Here is an 18,985-nt window from a genome sequence, read left to right on the forward strand (position 1 = left end):
CTTATGGTACCAGTCTTGTATTACAATTGCAGTTTGCGATGCATGGAGTGAAATGAAATACTCCATTTGTTCAGATTTTTTTTTCTCAACTCAATATGTTCAGCTTGGTTAAATTTTTTTGTAAAAAAAAGATGCACTATTTGGGAAGATAATATCAGGAAAGCGCCCGGGGAAGGGTATCTTTTTTACTGGCTGCGGTGCAGACCAGTAAAAACAGCATACAGTAGTTTTTATAACTTTGTCATCTTCGTGGCTGGTGGCACTTTTTTTCCCGTACCACAGAGGTCACATGTTTGCCAATTGTTTGTTGCTGTTGCGAAGTGGACATTTTTTAATGGACGCCATCTAAAAAGTTACTAGCACAAATCTATTTGAACTTATCTAAATATTTGAATACGTTTTGTTACGTAATGTTCAGATGTAGCTCTATGAAAAAACATTGTAAAAGGAACAAAAAAAAATTGGAAAATTTAAATAAACGTTCAAATGTGGACATAGTGTGTTTGCTGTTTTTGAGCCCTTTGGTCTGGTATTTTCTGAGTCACGGTCCCAAAAAGCAGACAAAAAGTGTTTTCGTTGTCTCTAAATAAGTACAATTTATAGACTGAGATAAAAAAAAAAATAGAAAAAAATAAAAAAATAAATATATATATGATTTTACCACAATTTAACCCCTGGACAGGGAAAGTGGACATTTTTTGAGAGAAAAAAAACCAATATGTCTCTGTTAGTAGACATCATCACGGTACATTACGATTTGTAAATTATGGATATTTGATATGAAGATTCTTTTATTTGTTTTTGAAGATTAGCTGTTTACTAGTGGAGCATTCAATATACAAGGGGATGTGGATAGGGTTACAGAATAGAGAATAATGGACAAAACGTGCAGAATTAAGGGCCAAAAATATAATTAAGAATAGAGAAACATAGGCCAAATAAATTAAGAATAGAGAATAATGGGGTGCTTATAGATAACTGAGAAAAGAGAATATCAGGCAAATTTATAAAGAATAGAGAAAAATGGTATAGAAAATTACAGAATACAGAAATGAAGGACCCCCCACCCCCACAATCCAGACCCTCTTACAAGACTAAGCGGCGGACCTAGGATTTTTTTACCGCGGAAATTAAGAGCCGACATTTTTTTAACGATTTTATGTTAAAAAATCATCTAAATCGTGAGAAACACGAAATGTTAGAAATTGGAAATGTTTTGACAATTAATGGTCGGCGTACGCCCTCGGCGTTGCCCTGCATCCGCCACTGTGGCTGCAACCTTATATCTGACTTTTCTCATAAAAAAAATCCGGAAACAAGTCCTGAAACTATTTGAATGTTATGTGCATTAGTTTCCCGCCCTTTCAAAATATGTTTCCTGTAGGCCTGTAATGATTACATAAGAAATGGCAAAAACATACGGTTTCAGTGAAACACACTCAGAAATATATCCAAGATGTTGTGACTACATAAACAAAGTAAGACGTGCATTTTGAAAATATCATGATTTACCAGTATATGACCAGAGATATCTTAGCCTGGGGTCCTTGCTAATCTGTCAGTATAGCCAGGCGTGTATCAATGTCCTGCATGTCAATGATTAGTTAATACTAATTTTGTCGCGCAATGTTTGTTTTACATCTGTATCCAATCAATTTTTGTTTAACATCAATTAGTAAAAATTAGACTGTATTTATTTTTCTTTATGAATTGATGTACAGTGTTATCATATCTAATTGTTAGTATGATGATAATTGGTAAGCAGAAAAGGGTTAATTCTTATCCGTAATCAACTGGTGAGAAAGTTAAAAGTTTAAGATTTCACATGACCAAGGACAAGGTGTGAATTGGATTTTACTTTTACGACCTAATTTACATGTACACATGTATCTCAAAGGGCAAAATATATATGGAAAAAAAACATAAAAAGTAAAGGCCAACAAAAATTGCAGTTATTTTTTTTTTGGGAGAGGGGTTACATTTCAAATGATGTGTACATGTGCGAAGATACACCATCGTACATCTATTTTAAATTATAATTACATTAGACAATTACAATATTTATTAAATTTGATTTTTATAAATAAAGAGTTGTTTCGTTGACTCTTACCCCATATAATCCTTCCTGATAAAATATATATTAAATGTACAACATTTTTCAAAGTTTCTTTTGATTACACATACTAGTATTTATTTATACTGTTTAATATATATTTATTTTATTATATTACTGACAATGGGGACTCGTCAATCTGAGAGCAAAATGTATTGAATCAGAAGCAATGTTTCTTAATCATTGGTTTGAAATCTCTGGTTTACATCAAACATCAAAATTTATGCAAATATTTATTCATCCTCACTTTAGATTCAGAGTCAACTGGCACTGAATCGATCATGTGGTATTTGTTCCCCACCTGGCCCTTGCGACGCGCAGCTAGATCGGGCCGGGATGCCAGGCTAGAGATATCTCAGATAGGCACAAAATGACTTTAATGTGCGAGAAGTTTTCATATCTGATATCAATGAGGGTCGTAATGGGGGTACCTTCATGACGAATAACGGTAAAAAATTTTGCCAAATGACGTTAACGATAATTTTTGGTGCATGACGATAAAATGTACACTTCATTTATGACGATAAAAAAGTCGACTGATTTTGACGAATCACTTTAAATTCTTGCCAAAAATAACGATAAGGGTTAATTATTTGAGACCTCTGACGAATCACGATAAGGATATTTTGACGATTCACGATAAAATTTTAACCAATTTGACGCTAACGGTAGTCTTAACTTGATCGTTTGACGCCTGACGGTTAAGCGCATTCATACCCTCATCAATAGACTACATTTATATGAGTTGTCTCTCCATAAGGGTGATGACTGATGAAGTTTTTTTTTACTGACCCAAGACAGGGACTTAGTACAGGTATAGAAAGTCCCTGCCAAAATCACAGTTATTTCGTAGTGCATTTCTTTTAGACAATAAATGAAAATTTAAAAAACATCACACCTGCGCTTGCTCTTATAATTTTTTTACAAATTAGAGTATGCAAGAGGTATGGTCTGATATGTTTTCGTACGTCATATGAATTCGTACTATGCATGCTTTTTCAATGGAAATTGTGACGTCACAATGTATTGGGCCATTCTTAATAGCATGAAAACCCATGAGCAAGGATATCCTCGTCTCCTGGGTTTTCATGCTATTACATTTTGTAAGAATGCATTGTGACGTCACAATTTCCATTGAAAAGGCATGCGTAGTACGAATTCATATGACATGTATGATGAACGAAAACATGATCTGACCATATGTGTACTACTTTTGGGACAAGTAATTTCAAAATTGTAGAAAACTTCATCAGCTCTAAGTCTAACACTAACTATGGACAATTTTATGCTAAGAGGTTCTTGAATTCTTTTGACAGCTTCAGACATAATAATTTTTTACCTTTTTTAGCTGGACTAAATCTCTACTTTACAACTGTTACAGTTCATGATCCAAATTTTGTTACAGTGTAATTTCATCCCCCTACTTGCTATTTGAAGAATAAAACATGAAAAAATTAATTTGGAAGGAAAAAATTAATTTGGAAGGGGTATTAAAAAAAAATAGGAAGTAATACACTGTCCCAGGGTTGCCATGCACCCTAGAACACAGGATATAGCAGGGAATTTTATTTGAAATTCTCCCAGCCAGGAAAAGGCTTGGACGTGAAAAAAAAAAGAAAATCCTTGAAAGAGAAAATACAGAAAGAGAAAATGTTTTAATATTAGAAATAAAGAATAGAGAAAAATGGGCAAAAAATGAAACAGAGAGAATAATGGGTGCTTTAGAAATATTTAGAATAGGGAAAATTTGTAAGAAAAATAAAGAATCCAGAAAATGATGACCCAAGCCCCCTCCCCTAACACCCTAATTTGCACCATAACTCAAAAGACGGATCAGGAGAAGGTACATGTATTTCAATACTAGGAAACATATAATTGAGTTATCTTTCTTGTATTCGATGTGCTTCCACTCTTCCGAGGAATATACACAGTAGAGGCACATAAAGTTAAAATGGCCGCATGTTTTGTTATTCTACATAGAATAGATATTAAAAGTGAGGGCAGGCTAAGACGAAATACGTCTGAATTTAACATTTTTAAGGGAACTCAAGAAAAACAATGTGTTTGAATAGGTTCATTATGGTTTTCGTCTTTCTGTCAATTACGTTTTCTTTATGAAACTACGGTAAAAGTGTGTAATGAACAATTCATACGAAATGACCAATTCTATGATATTTTTAGCACATACTTACAACCTCTCGTCCAATCAAATTGCTCGAATTTGCCTTCTAATTTTCATAGTACATACTTTTTCCGTGTACTAAGTAACTATGCATGAATGACCACAAGGGTAAGATTTCATTGTATCGTAATCAAGATATTAAAACAAAAATTGCCACTGGCTATTTTGAAATAAAATGCTGTGTTCCAGATTAAATTAAATAGTTTGTAATTAGTTTTCACATTGATTTTTAAATATCCTGCTATTAAAATCTTTGGATCTAAAAAATGTTTTTGACGATTGCAAGTTTCTTTCACTTAAATAAAGAGTAACAAATATGGTTCTTTATACCTTGATTAGAGTACAACGCCATCTTAAAATTGTGATAATTTATCATCCATGCAATAACTTTGTACACAAAAAAGTCTGTACTATGAAACCTTGTGAAGGGAAATTAAGGCAACTTGATCTATTTCCTCATGAATTGATTGATTGATTGATTGATTATTGGTTGCTTAATGTCGAGTGGCAAATATTTCATGCATGTTCAGGACGATGTCATGAATTGAAAAACCGTGATAATGTCTGAAGAGAATGTGCCACCAATATATATATATACATTTTCTGATAAATCTTAGTTTTTACTTTGAAATAAAAAAAAACATAAACCCTAGTATCTTTGATCTATTGGTAGTTGCTTTTTAATGACTATCCGCTAGACTACCTATTGGGACATACCAGGGGCGGATCCAGCCATTTTTAAAAGGGGGTTCCAACCATATGTCCCCATTCAAAAGCATTGATCCTCCAAAAAAGAGGGTTTTCCAACCCCCCCTGGATCCACCCTTGCATACTATCTATATGTTTCAAATTTATTATAGCTTTAGTTTTACTGTGAAATTGAAAAGCTTCCACTGCAATTTAATTATTGCCTGCTTTTGGTCAATTTATTTTGTCATCTTACCATGTAAAGAAGTACATGTAGAGTAAAACATCGCTTTTTATCAATAAACATACTAACACCAGCAGCTACCATCTTTTCATTCTGGAGTCAAGGGCCTTTTGAAATCACATATTTTACAATGATACTAGTGAGTAGATTTACAAAACATCGTTAATGAGCCCCGTTTTACAAACACCTGTGATACAAGTAGTCAGCCAAAATAAACTATCAATAGACCAATTAAAAGAATGCTCCAGTTGTAAATATGTGCTAAATTGGATAGTCTATGAAAAGGTATATACTATGAAATTAAGAGCTAGGGGCAAGCCCCTTGCTCTAAATTTCATAGTATATACCTTTTCATAGACTAACCTAGACGTATGAATTAATTTTGATGATCATTAATTAATGACCCATCAGATAAGCGGATTGCCTGAAACCGCAAAGTATGATCTCTGTTGTGTCTGTTGATTACATGTAGCTTGGGGTTGTCAACTTGACATACATGCACAATTTATTTTTAGCTCACCTGGCCCAAAGAGCAAAGTGAGTTCTTCTCATCACTTGGCGTCCGTCGTTGTCTGTTGTTAACTTTTACAAAAATTTTCCTCTGAAACTACTATCTATGCCAAATTTAATCAAACTTGGCCACAATCATCGTTAGGGTATCTAGTTTCAGAAATGTGTCCGATGACCCCGCCTGCCAACCAACATGGCTGATATGGCTAAAAATAGAACATAGGGGTAAAATGCAGTTTCTGGCATATATCTCTGAAACTAAAGCATTCAGAGCAAATCTGACTGGGCTGAAAATGTTTATCAGGTGAAGAACTATCTGCCCTGAAATTTTCAGACGAATCAGACAACCCGTTGTTGGGTTGCTGCCCCGGCCCTGAATTGGTAATTTTAAGGAAATTTTGCAGTTTTTGGTAGTTATCTTGAATTTTTTATAGAAAGAGATAAACCGTAAACAGCGATAATGTTCAGCAAAGTAATATCTACAGAAAAGTTACACATGACCAAAATGGTCAATTGACCCCTTAAGGAGTTATTGGCCTTTATAGTAAATTTTTAACAATTTTTTCGTAAATTTTTGTTATCTTTTACAAAAATCTTCTCCTCTGAAACTACTGGGCCAAATAGAATCAAACTTGGCCACAATCCTTATTAGGCCACACCAAATTAATTTCTAGTTCTTCGGATTTTTGTCTCGCCTTGACGGAGTCAAAAAGCGAGACATAGTTATGCTGTTTCCGGTGTCGGCGCCGACGGCAGCGTCAACAATGTATTAGTTTGTGATTAGGTCTAGTTCATGGTGAACCACTAGTGGTAGGTCAATGATATTTGGTATGCAGTTGTATTAGCATTGGCACATCTCATTACCATAGAGATTATTTGGCCCCGCCTCGTCAGTCAAGGTCTATTGACTTTGAACTTTGCTTCGTTTACATGTATTAGTTTGTGATTAGGTCTAGTTCATGGTGAACCACTAGTGGTAGGTCAATGATATTTGGTATGCAGTTGTATTAGCATTGGCACATCTCATTACCATGGAGATTACTTGGCTCGCCCCCTCAGTCAAGGTCTATTGACTTTGAAACTTTGCTTGGTTTAAATGTATTAGTTTGTGATTAGGTCTAGTTCATGGTGAACCACTAGTGGTAGGTCAATGGTATTTGGTATGCAGTTGTATTAGCATTGGCACATCTCATTACTTTGGAGATTACTTGGCCCTGCCCCGTCAGTCAAGGTCTATTGACTTTGAACTTTGCTTTGTTTACATGTATTAGTTTGTGATTAGGTCTAGTTCATGGTGAACCACTTGTGGTAGGTCAATGATATTTGGTATGCAGTTGTATTAGCATTGGCACATCTCATTACCATGGAGATTATTTGGCCCTGCCCCCTCAGTCAAGGTCTATTGACTTTGAAACTTTGCTTTGTTTACATGTATTAGTTTGTGATTAGGTCAGTTTATGGGGAACCACTAGTGGTAGGTCAATGATATTTGGTATGCAGTTGTATAAGCATTGGCACATCTCATTTCCATTGAGATTATTTGGTCCCGCCCCCTCATTCATGGTCTATTGACTTTGAAACTTTTGCTTCGTTTTCATGTATTAGTTTGTCACCGTCACCGTCATCAGATTAGGTCAGTTCAAGGGGAACTGTTAGTGGTAGGTCAATGATAATTGGTGTTCAGTTGTATAAGCATTAGCACATCTCATTTCCATGGAGAATATTTGGTCCCGCCCCCTCAGTCATGGTCTATTGACTTTGAAACTTTTGCTTAGTTTACATGTATTAGTTTGTGATTAGATCAGTTTGAGATGAACCGCTAATGTTAAGTCAGTGATATTTGGTATGCAAATGCATTGGCATTTGCAAGTCTCGTTTCCATGGATTATATAGCCCCACCCCTGATCATGGTTCATTGACTTTGAAACTTTTACATAGTTTACAAGTTAATGTTTGTGTTTAGGTTTGTTTAAAGGGAACGACTTATGATAAGTCAATGGTATTTGGTATGCAGTTGTATTAGCATTGGCACATCTCATTTCCATTGAGTACCTTCAGTCATGGTTCATTGACTTTGAATATTTGCACAACTTACATGTTAAAGTTTTGCTATTTTAATTTCAACATTTGCATTATCAAAAGTACAAAAAGGCAAGACATATCTCTGTGTTAACAGTTTATTTCTTTTCAAAAAGAGTAGCGATCGAGCGAAATTATTTTATTTGTTTTTTTTCAAATTTGATTTTTATCAGGCGAAAGAATTTTTCACTAGCGAGCGCTTTTATTTTTCATATATAAAAAAAAATCCATTAAAAGCATTTTATGCAAGCGAGCGGTCAGAAATTTACACTGTTTTGGTGCTTCATGTTTTAATGCGACTGCAATAAATTTTTGCGGTCGTATATTGGTATGACGTTGGCGGCATCGTTGTCGTCCGAAGACACATTGGTTTTCGCAAAATAACTTTAGTTAAAGTGAATGGATCTCTATGAAATTTTACCATAAGGTTCAATACCACAAAAGGAAGGTTGGGATTGATTTTGGGGGTTATGGTACCAACAGTTAAGGAATTAGGGGCCAAAAATAAGCATTTTTGTAACTTCCAGACAATAACTTGTGTGTTAGTTTATGGATCTCTCTGACATTGTACCATAAGGTTCCATATCACAAATGGAATGCTGGGATTGAATTTGGGGGTAATTGCCTCAAAATTTTAGGAATTAGGGGGCAAAAAACAAGCATTTTTCTAGTTTCATGACAATAACTTGTATGTAAGTGTATGGATCTTTCTGAAATTGTACTACAAGGTTCCATATCACAAAGAAAAAGCTGGAATTGAGTTTGGGGGTAATTGCCCAAAACATTTAGGAATAAGGGGCCAAAAATAAGCATTTTTCTAGTTTCCAGACAATAACTTGTGTTCAAGTGTATGGATCTCTCTGAAATTGTACTGCAAGGTGCCATACTACAAAGGGAAGGCTGGGATTGATTTTGGGGGTAATTGCCTCAAAATTTAAGGAATTAGGGGCCAAAAAGGGTAAATAAACAAGCATTTTTCTAGTTTCAGGACAATAACTTGTGTGTAAGTTTATGGATCTTTATGAAATTGTACTACAAGGTTCCATATCACAAAGGGAAAGCTGGGTTTGAGTTTGGGGGTAATTGCCCTAAATGTTTAGGAGTTTGGGGCCAAACAGGGATAAAAAAACAAGCATTTTTACAGTTTCAAGACAATAACTTGTGTTCAAGTGTATGGATCTCTCTGAAATTGTACTGCAATGTACCATACCCCAAAGGGAAAGCTGGGATTGAGTTTGGGGTAGATGAATCATAAGGGGGTTCAAAGAATTGGAGGTTGGGATTTTTTTTTCCTTTTTTTCCTTTTTTTTTTCTTTAAAATTTTCCATTTTAAGTTGGTTATTTTTTATTTATATATACAAGCAAATAATAATGATATGGTTTGATTTCATCAAAAATTGAAATATTGGGGTTCTTTGATATGCTGAATCTAACCGTGTATTTAGATTCTTAATTTTTGGTCCTGTTTTCAAATTGGTCTACATTAAGGTCCAAAGGGTCCAAAATTAAACTTAGTTTAATTTTAACAAAAATTGAATTCTTGGGGTTCTTTGATATGCTGAATCTAACCGTGTATGTATTTAGATTTTGGATATTGGACCATAATAGGTAAATTCAAAATTTTTAAGTTCTTAGACCACATTCATTCTGTGTCAGAAACCTATGCTGTGTCAAATATTTAATCACAATCCAAATTCAGAGCTGTATCAAGCTTGAATGTTGTGTCCATACTTGCCCCAACTGTTCAGGGTTCGACCTCTGCGGTTGTATCAAGCTGCGCCCAGCGGAGCATTTTATTATATATATATCCTAGTTCTTATATTACCCTACTTTGCTTATCAATTTGTTCTGTGACACCCTGTTGAATTCTTTTCACAACATTTCCAGTACAAATAAGATTAACTAGTAGCAAAACCTACAACCTCGTGTAGTCTGCTCAAATAAAGATTCTGCCTGAACATGGAAAAGTCCAACAGCTTTAAACAGGCAGGCATCCATGCTTGATGTAAGTTATAATTGATGTGATATAAAAATAAGGAAATGTGGTATGATAGCCAATGAGGCAACTATCCAACAAGGTTCAAATGAAGTGGATGTATGCAATTATAGGCAACATACAGCCTTCAACAATGAGAAAGCCCATACCGTACAGTTGGCTATAAAAGGCCCTGACATGAAAAATATGAAACATTTCAATTGAGAGAACTAACGGCCTAATTTATAACAAAACAGTTTATGATAAACAAATATGACCGACATGAACCAATGACAACCAGTGAACTACAGGCTCCTGACTTGGGACAGGCACATATAGAATGGTATGTTGTTTAAATAAAGGTATGCAAAGCATATATATGCATGTATAAGTGACGAAATTGATTAGAAATACTTTGTCATTTCGAAAATTGTTTCGTAAATGGCGAAAATGACGAGCACTAGCAAAATCACTTAAAGTACATGTAGTATAAGCAATATGTCAATTATGTTTGGTGTATGATATGATTATAAGCTGTATTAATCTGTCTGGCAGAGTTCATCAGACCTTGACCTCATTTTCATGGTTCATTGGTCAGTGTTAAGTTTTTCTGTTTAAGTCTGCTTCTTAGTTACATGTACTATAAGCAATATGGTCAACTACATTTGATGCATTGAATGATTGTAAGGTGTAAATGTCTGTCTGGCTTGGTTTATCTGACCTTAGCCTCATTTTCATGGATCATTGATAATGTTAAGTTTATGTGGTACATGTAGTAAAACTTTCTCTCTAGGACTATCAACGGACTATCAACATGATCAACATAAAATCAATTATTGTTAGTTAGGCAGGCGAGACATTTAAGCGTGTGCACTCTTCTTTTAAATAAATAATTTAGTGACAAGAAAACAAATTTAGGGACAAGAAATCTAAATTATTTCAAATAAGTTAATTATTTTAAAGAAACTTGCATTAAAGTCACAAATAATTGTTTAATATGATTGTCCTGCTTGTTTGTGGACAGTTTTTAGAGGCTGAAAATTAATGAATTTAATATTGTACATATATATGTTTGTCTTAATACTTGTATATAAAACTTATAATTTTTAGGTCTGCGGAAGTGCAATTGATGTTTTGGTGTTTGATGGAAAAAGATCACACCCTGTTTGTAGATAAGTTCATTTAGGTATGTAATCAGACAAATATACAAGGTTTTGAGTTTAGTTTCTAGCCATGTGAGCTTTTGTCATCCACAAGAGACCAAATGACACAGAAATTAACAACTATAGGTCATGTATGGCCTTCAACAATGAGCAAAGCCCATACCCCATAGTCAGCTATAAAAGGCCCCGAAATGACAAATGTAAAACTATTCAAATGAGAAAACTAACGGCCTGATTTACGTACAAAATTATGAACGAATAACAAATATGATCTACAGCGACAAACGACAACCACTGGATTACAGGCTTCTGACTTCAAACAGGCACATACAGAATGTGGCGGGGTTAAACATGTTAGCGGGCACCCAACCCTCCCCCTAACATGGGACAGTGGTGTAAAAGTACAACATATGAACAAACTATGACTATAACTATCAATTAAAAAGGGCTTAACTCATCAGACAGATACAAAGCAAAAACAAGTAACAAAACCACAGAGCGGATGTGTCAGGGTACTTATACATCCTCACAACAAAAAGACACTAAGTACAGATCTGAGAGTACTCACAGTTACTGACAGCTAGTTCAAAGCCAATAACAACTAATAAAAAAAATCATGTATCTAAGACTAAAATAAGCATGTAATTATTTATCTGCCATGAAATTTTAAGACCAATTGTACAACCCTATTTGGAGTTGTTGGCCCTGAAAAAATGAACTTTTCTGTTTTTGGTTAAAATCTTGAAAACTGTTATAAATAAAGAAAAATTGCAACAGCAATATTCAGCAAGTCAAGATCTACATATAAGTTTACTTACCAAAATTGTAAATTGATCCCTTAAAGGAGTTGTTGCCCTTAAGAGACACTTTTTGATAAATTTTCAAGTTTTTTGCAGAAACTGTGATAGATAGAGAGAAACATTAAGTGGCAAAAATGTTCCACAGAGTAAGATGTACGAAAATGTTACCATGATCAAAATGGCGATTGATCCTTTAAATTTATAGCAGGTATTTCCCTTGAAAGATTATTTGTACCAAACTTGTTTTTGTTTTTTGTAGACTCTATAATAGATACCAATAAACGTTAAATGGCAAAGATGTTTAGCAATGTTAGACCTACAAATAAGTCAACATGGTTGAAATTGTCAATCGACCTCTTAAGAGTTTGAATATCCCTGTGATATCTTTTGTAGGAGTTATTTCCCTTGTTTGGCATTTCCTTGCCATTGTTTAAATATTATAGAAATTAGGTTAACAGGTGCTATAAACAGTTTCATATAAAAAACTAGGGGTTATTCCCTGACTAAAAAAAGCGATGGAGGGAAATTCCTTTTTATTTACATAACTGGTGAAACAGTATCATGCTTTTTGTATTTGATGGTAAAAATTAGTTGATTAGCTTTCAATTTTTCAATTAAAACAGGCTGAATGATTAAAATAATTTCATAGATTAGATTGAATATATATATATATATATATATATATATACATGTTTTAAGGGGAGACAACACTGTAAAGTTCCTGTTTTTTTGGTAGTGAAAATTGAAAACTTTTTTGTATCTACTGTAGCTCTTTTCGAAGCAGGAGAACCTACCCTGAAGCGAGATTTGTTTAAAGACTAAGTAAAAATCTATGAAATTCATACAGTTTTGATTATCTGAAATGGGTGCTAGACAAGTCGGCCCTATACAACTTGGACCGTCTATGAAGACAACTCTGACCGTCAATAAGGCCATAAAAAAGAATAGGTTGTTTTGCTCTAACCCAACCGACCCATATAAAAGCACCCGAGTCAAAATCTTTTTTTAATCAAAATTCGTGATGTTTTTTTTTTTTGCTGAGTTTTGTCGTATCCGTATCTGTCTTCAGTTTGTTGCATAGAATAACCTGATCCAAATTGACCGCGCTTTATCACAGGACAATTTGTGTTATGTATTGAGGCCTTCAATTGATACGGATGAAAAACAACATGTTACCGTCTAGTACAAATAAAGGTTGGATTAAAATCAAACCCCGTTGTTTCCAACAAATTCTATCGTTATGAAAACGCAAAAACATGGAGAGAAATCTTTAATTGCACAGTATATGGCGCATTAGATTTGTAAAATCTTTGACCACATTTATTTCTTTGTTATGCCGAATCTAACCATGTATTTAGATTTTTAATTTTGGGTCCAGTTTTCAAATTGGTCTACATTAAGGTCCAAAGGGTCCAAAATTAAACTTAGTTTGATTTTAACAAAAATTGATTATATGGTGTTCTTTGATATGCTGAATCTAAACATGTATATAGATTTTTGATTTTGGGCCCAGTTTTCAAGTTGGTCCAAATTGGGGTCCAAAATTAAACTTTGTTTGATTTCAACAAAAATTGAATATATGAGGGTCTTTGATATGCTGAATCTAACCATGTATTTAGATTTTTTATTTGTGGGCCCCGCTATCAAATTGGTTCATATTGAGGTTAAAAGGGTCCAAAATTAAACTTTGTTTGATTTCATCATAAATTGAATTATTGGGGTTCTTTGATATGCCAAATCTAACCGTGTATTTAGATTTTTAATTTTGGGTCCCATTTTTTAAATTGGTCTACATTAAGGTCCAAAGGGTCCAAAATTAAACTTAAAGTTCTTAGACCACATTCATTCTGTGTCAGAAACCTATGCTGTGTCAAATATTTAATCACAATCCAAATTCAGAGCTGTATCAAGCTTGAATGTTGTGTCCATACTTGCCCCAACTGTTCAGGGTTCGACCTCTGCGGTCGTATCAAGCTGCGCCCCGCGGAGCATTTTATTCATCTTGAGATTGGTCATTTTTTTCATTTTCTCTGAATAAAACTTCTTTATCATGTTAGAATTACACTTTATTTTTATTTCATTATAAACTATTGAAAATTCTAGGAGTTATTGTCCTTAAATGACTAATTTTACCATTTTTTTCATTTTTTGCCTTTTGTCTTGAAAACTATGACAGATAGAGAGAAACTTTAAGTTGCGAAAATGATCAGCAAGACAAGTTCTACAAATAAGTCTGCATGGTCTAAATCGTCAGTCGACTCCATATTAGAATTATTATCCTTTAATGATGATTTTGACCATGTTTTGCCTTGTATGATAAAAATTATAATAGATAGACACTTTAAATCACAAAAATGATCTGGAAGGCAAGATCTACCAACAAGTCAAATCATTCCGATATAGTTAGTAGACTGTCACTCTTTAAAGAAGTTGTTGCCCTTAAATGAGGATTTTTTTTTACCCTCTTTTGTGTTTTGCGCAAAAACAAAAGAAGATAGAGAGAAACTAAACAGACTAAAGGATCAGTAATACAAGATCAACAAAACATAAATTTTTGTCATGAATTCTATTCTCATGAACAATGTTGGAGATTTTCCTTCGTTAAATATGCACATAGACCAGGGTGAGCGACACAAGCTCTTTAGAGCCTCTAGTTTCACAGATGCTGGCTGATATCATAAAAACTATAGAGCTAGGTTAAAAGTATAAACATGATAAAGTACATAAAGGTTCAGCACAACATTTCAACAAGATGTATCTTCCCTAAAAATTTGAGAAAAATCTTGTCAACCTGTTTTTGAGTTATTGCCCCTGAAATATTCTTGTTTCAAAGTTTTTGCTGTTATTGATAATCATGCAGGAGCTAGATTAAAAGTGTAAATTGTAAAAATGACCAGCTTGACAAGATCTATTAACCCTAGAAATGTAAAAAAAAAAAACAAATATGTCAACCTGTGTTTTTGAGTTATTGCCCCTGAAATTTACATTTTTTTCATATTTTTTTGCAATTTTCCGGTTATCTGGAAAACTACAGGAGCTAGCTAAAGGTTAAAAGTGTAAATTAAATGATCAGCATGACAAGATTTTTTTACTCAGATATTTTTGACAACTGGTTTTGGAGTCATTGCCTCTGAAATGTTGGTTTTTACAGGTGTATCAGTTTGGGCTGTTATCTAAAAACTTATAGAAGCTAGGTTAAACATGTAATTGCAAAAAATATCAGCAACACAAAGACTTACTTTAGTATGTGCATATAAAAATCATAATTTGCAAACTGGCGAAGTTTTCACAAGGTGAGCAATACAGGCATAGGTGTGCACCTCTTCATTTAATTTCAAATAGTGCAAAAAATTTGAGATAAGTCTTTTTAAATGTTAGTATTACCGATACATGTATTTCAATTAGATTAAAATATTAGGTCAGTTAATTTCAAGTCCATAAGTATCATGTATTTTCAATTCATGCAATTAGCAGTAACAATGACAACTCAATCATAATGCAACAGTAAATATTTGAATTTTTGTTTTTTCTATTTTTAGGATATAATGGAAAGCTGGAATGAGGTAAGATTTACTTTTAAGTCCAATTGTCATGTGACCTTTTGTTTTCCATTTTCTGACAGAAAATACAAGTATGTGATACTTGAAATCTTGGAACAATATATCTAATGGGAAATGAATCTGATAGGCTTTTCAGTATAAAATTGATAAAATCTCGGACTCCATGAGACAATTCGCGAGATTTATGGATTTTGGTGGCGTCTGACTGAAAAACTATGGGAACTGCTCAATAAATTAACCACATATAAATTCTAATCGCAAATAAATACAAGTTTTATCATAAAGTAGATATATTTTGTCATATAAAATTACCAAAATAAATGTGATTTATTTGATGTGAAGTGTTTTATAATGTTTTTGAATTAAGGAATGCAATCGGCACCACAATTAATTTCCCTGTTTGAATTCTGTACCATTCTGTGATAAAATGAATGCGATTCTAACAAATTTAACGTTTTTCAAATATAAAGTGTATAAAGTTTATTCTATATCTAGTACCTTCAGAATGCTTGTTTACAATGTCAAATACATAACCCTATTGAGTTATTAGAGAAAATATTGGACAATTTTTAATAAATAAAAAATGCAGAAGTTCTCTCCCCTTAAGCTTGCCATTGTTAAGTTCATGTTAGTTGAAAAAAAACATATCTATTTTAGGATATAAAGTGTAAACTGACACAACACACCATTTCTATCCAAAAGTTTTTTTATGCCCCTGCAACTGAAAGTTTGGGGCATATTGTTTTACCCCTGTCTGTCCTTCTGTCCCATTATTGGTATATAGTTATTCCAGATAACTCCTCCTACAGTTTGAATGCTAGGAAGTTTTCACTTTGCTGGCTGTTTGTACATATATTGAAGGTGTGCATGTCGTCAGGGTTTTGATTTTTATTAATATTTTGCTCTTTTGGGAGATAGTTGAACTTTGTCATTTTTGGAGTATACAGGGCTCGACAATAACGCTTGTCCGATTGTCCGGTACCAGAGGAAAAAAAGGTCGGACAAGTAAAAGCTATATCAAGCTTGTCCGTCGGGACAAGTTAAATTATTATGCAGACAAATAAATTTAATCCAACTTTGATGAACAAAGTAATTATAAACAAAAAACAAGAAAAGAAGATAAACACAAGTATTAATTTGACATGTTTACTTGCAATCGATAATTTAAAACTGGTTCTTTGTCAGGTACTTTTTAACAGGTAAAAGACATACATGTACTATTCTCGGAAACCAGTCTTACTGATCCGAATCAGCGATGCGCTTTGTAGATAAGGTAACTTTACAAGACAGTTCGTCACCAGCTCGGAAACGATTCGGCTCCAAGTTTAATAGACAGTTTGGCACCGTAGGAGACATATTTAATAGACATGATTAATAGACAGTTTGGCAACGCAGGAGACATTTCGGGACCAAGACAAATCAGTACCTCGTTTTCCTACCTTATTCTGTTCCTTTATAATAAATACCATACCGTATTTTTTTTAACAAAAATATTTTTTAAATAAAAATGAAGAAATTATTTACCATAAAATTCCCAAATCATATTTGATCATATATAGAAGAAAAAAACAATACTTGCAATACGGTGACCTATAGTTATTAATTTCTGTGTCATTTGGTCTCTTGCAGAGAGTTGTCTCATTGGCAATCATACCTCATCTTCTTTTTTTTTATTGATTGAATTTGAAGAAACTCTGTTCAACTTAAAAACCCAGGATACAAATCCAATGAGTGGAAATTGACAGGCCTATCAGACGGTGCCTCATGTGTAGAGTCTGATGAGACTTTGGCATTGATGAAAACTAGAACATAAGTCCTGTGACATGACTAGATTCAGTTGTTCTCGACTCATATTTTTAAAAGGTATTTCAAAAGATATAAATCGAATTCTGTTCTATTGTTTTAATTCATTTTGTTCCTTGAATCAACTTAAAATGCAAAAAAGGTTATTATTAAGATTTTTGTTGGACAAGTTACAATTTCATTCGGACAAGTAAGTTTTGGTATGTACTTGTCCTACTGGACAAGTTGGAAAAAAAGTTATTGTAGAGGCCTGGTATATACTTGCATATTTAAGAGGTGCTTAGCGTTTCCAGATAACTCCTCCTACAGTGAACCATAGACCTATGTGCTCCCATGCTCAACTTTGTGTAGTTTAAAATAACACTTTGCATCTGTGGGGACATCATTTGTGTCTCCCAGACACCATAATATCTCCAGGAAAGTCCTACATTGACTTTGTTTTAATACAGTTACTTCAGAGTGGCGTGTGGAGACACCACTTTGTCTACTGTCTCTTTATTGTATTATCAACATCTCTTTTTATTCAGTCTACATAAATAATTTTATTTTTAAGTAAGCATGGTGGAAGTTCTACTATCTGATATAGAATTAGTAAGAAAAATGAGGAGAAATACAAAGGGGACAACTAAAGGCGTTAATGAATGACAAAAACAACTACATAGCACCAATATCATAACAATGCTTAATAAATGAACCGACTTTGATAAGTTTAACCTGAACTTATCAAGTCATTTCCCTATTTGCTGGTGAAACAAAGAAAATACAGAAATACAATCCAGTAAATCAATTATCAGATTGTCATCATATTTATATTGTAAAATATCAGCTGTTTTATACAATATGAATAGATATAGGAAGATGTGGTATGGGTGCCAATGAGACAACTCTCCATCCAAGTTACAATTTATAAAAGTAAACCATTATAGGTCAAGGTACGGCCTTCAACACGGAGCATTGGCTCACACCGAACAGCAAGCTATAAAGGGCCCTAAAAAATTACTAGTGTAAAACCATTCAAACGGAAGAACCAACGGTCTAATCTATATAAAAACGAGAAACGAGAAACACGTATGAACTACATAAACAGACGACAACTACTGTAATCAGATTCCTGACTTAGGACAGGTGCAAATATTTGCAGGGGGATTAAACGTTTTAATGGTGCCAAACCTTCTCCCTTTTCTGAAACAATAGTATAACATCACAACATAGAAAAACACACTATTCAATATCAATTGGAAGGCTTAACTCAATCAAAAAACGTAAATTAACACACAATGAACGAATGAAGCCTTTTTGAACTCATTCACTGTGCTCCCTTGAAAAAAAGCTTCATATTGTGACTCACAGCTGATATTTAACAATATCAATACATAGACAACCGGATAATCGGTACAAATCCTCTCTCCATGGATGTTATTTGAGGTGAGGATACCCCCGATTTATATAGTTATTTGCCATGCAGGAGAATAAATAATTATTGCTTTATTTAACAGTTATTTCATTCATTTTTCATTACAATCATTTAAATGTAAAACCTATGTTTTACTTGCAGAAACTTCTTACAGCCTCTAAGACTGGAAATGTAAAAGATGTGAAAATTTGCCTAGAGAATAAAGCAGGCATTAATTATCAAGGGGTAGGTAAAATAGTCTCATTAGGTACAGTAGTAATATCCAAATCAGTACTAGAGGAAATTAATTATGTACAGTAAAAAAATAACATACAACTATAGATAACTTCAGAACATAGTAGATCTTACTTGAGCAATATAAATCACATAACTACATGTTACTTCAAAATACAGCAAATTATAATAGAATGAAATACAATTGCATGCTACTTCAAAACCTGTCAGTTGAATATAAT

At 33.6% G+C, this 18,985-nt stretch overlaps 1 long non-coding RNA gene across 1 annotated transcript in view; it reads left to right on the plus strand.

Moving 5' to 3' along the window:
• LOC127732111 (uncharacterized) overlaps positions 1-18,749 on the plus strand; it is a 38,840-nt gene extending 20,091 nt beyond the window's left edge. Inside the window, exons 2-4 of the long non-coding RNA XR_007996064.1 lie at positions 10,901-10,976; positions 15,293-15,316; positions 18,672-18,749. This is a non-coding gene — a long non-coding RNA (uncharacterized LOC127732111). The remainder of the gene's footprint in view (positions 1-10,900; positions 10,977-15,292; positions 15,317-18,671) is intronic.
• The last annotated feature ends 236 nt before the right edge of the window (positions 18,750-18,985 follow it).

The sequence above is a fragment of the Mytilus californianus genome, unplaced genomic scaffold (genome assembly GCF_021869535.1).
Source record: "Mytilus californianus isolate M0D057914Y unplaced genomic scaffold, xbMytCali1.0.p SCAF_22, whole genome shotgun sequence".
In the NCBI taxonomy this organism is placed as follows: domain Eukaryota; kingdom Metazoa; phylum Mollusca; class Bivalvia; order Mytilida; family Mytilidae; genus Mytilus; species Mytilus californianus.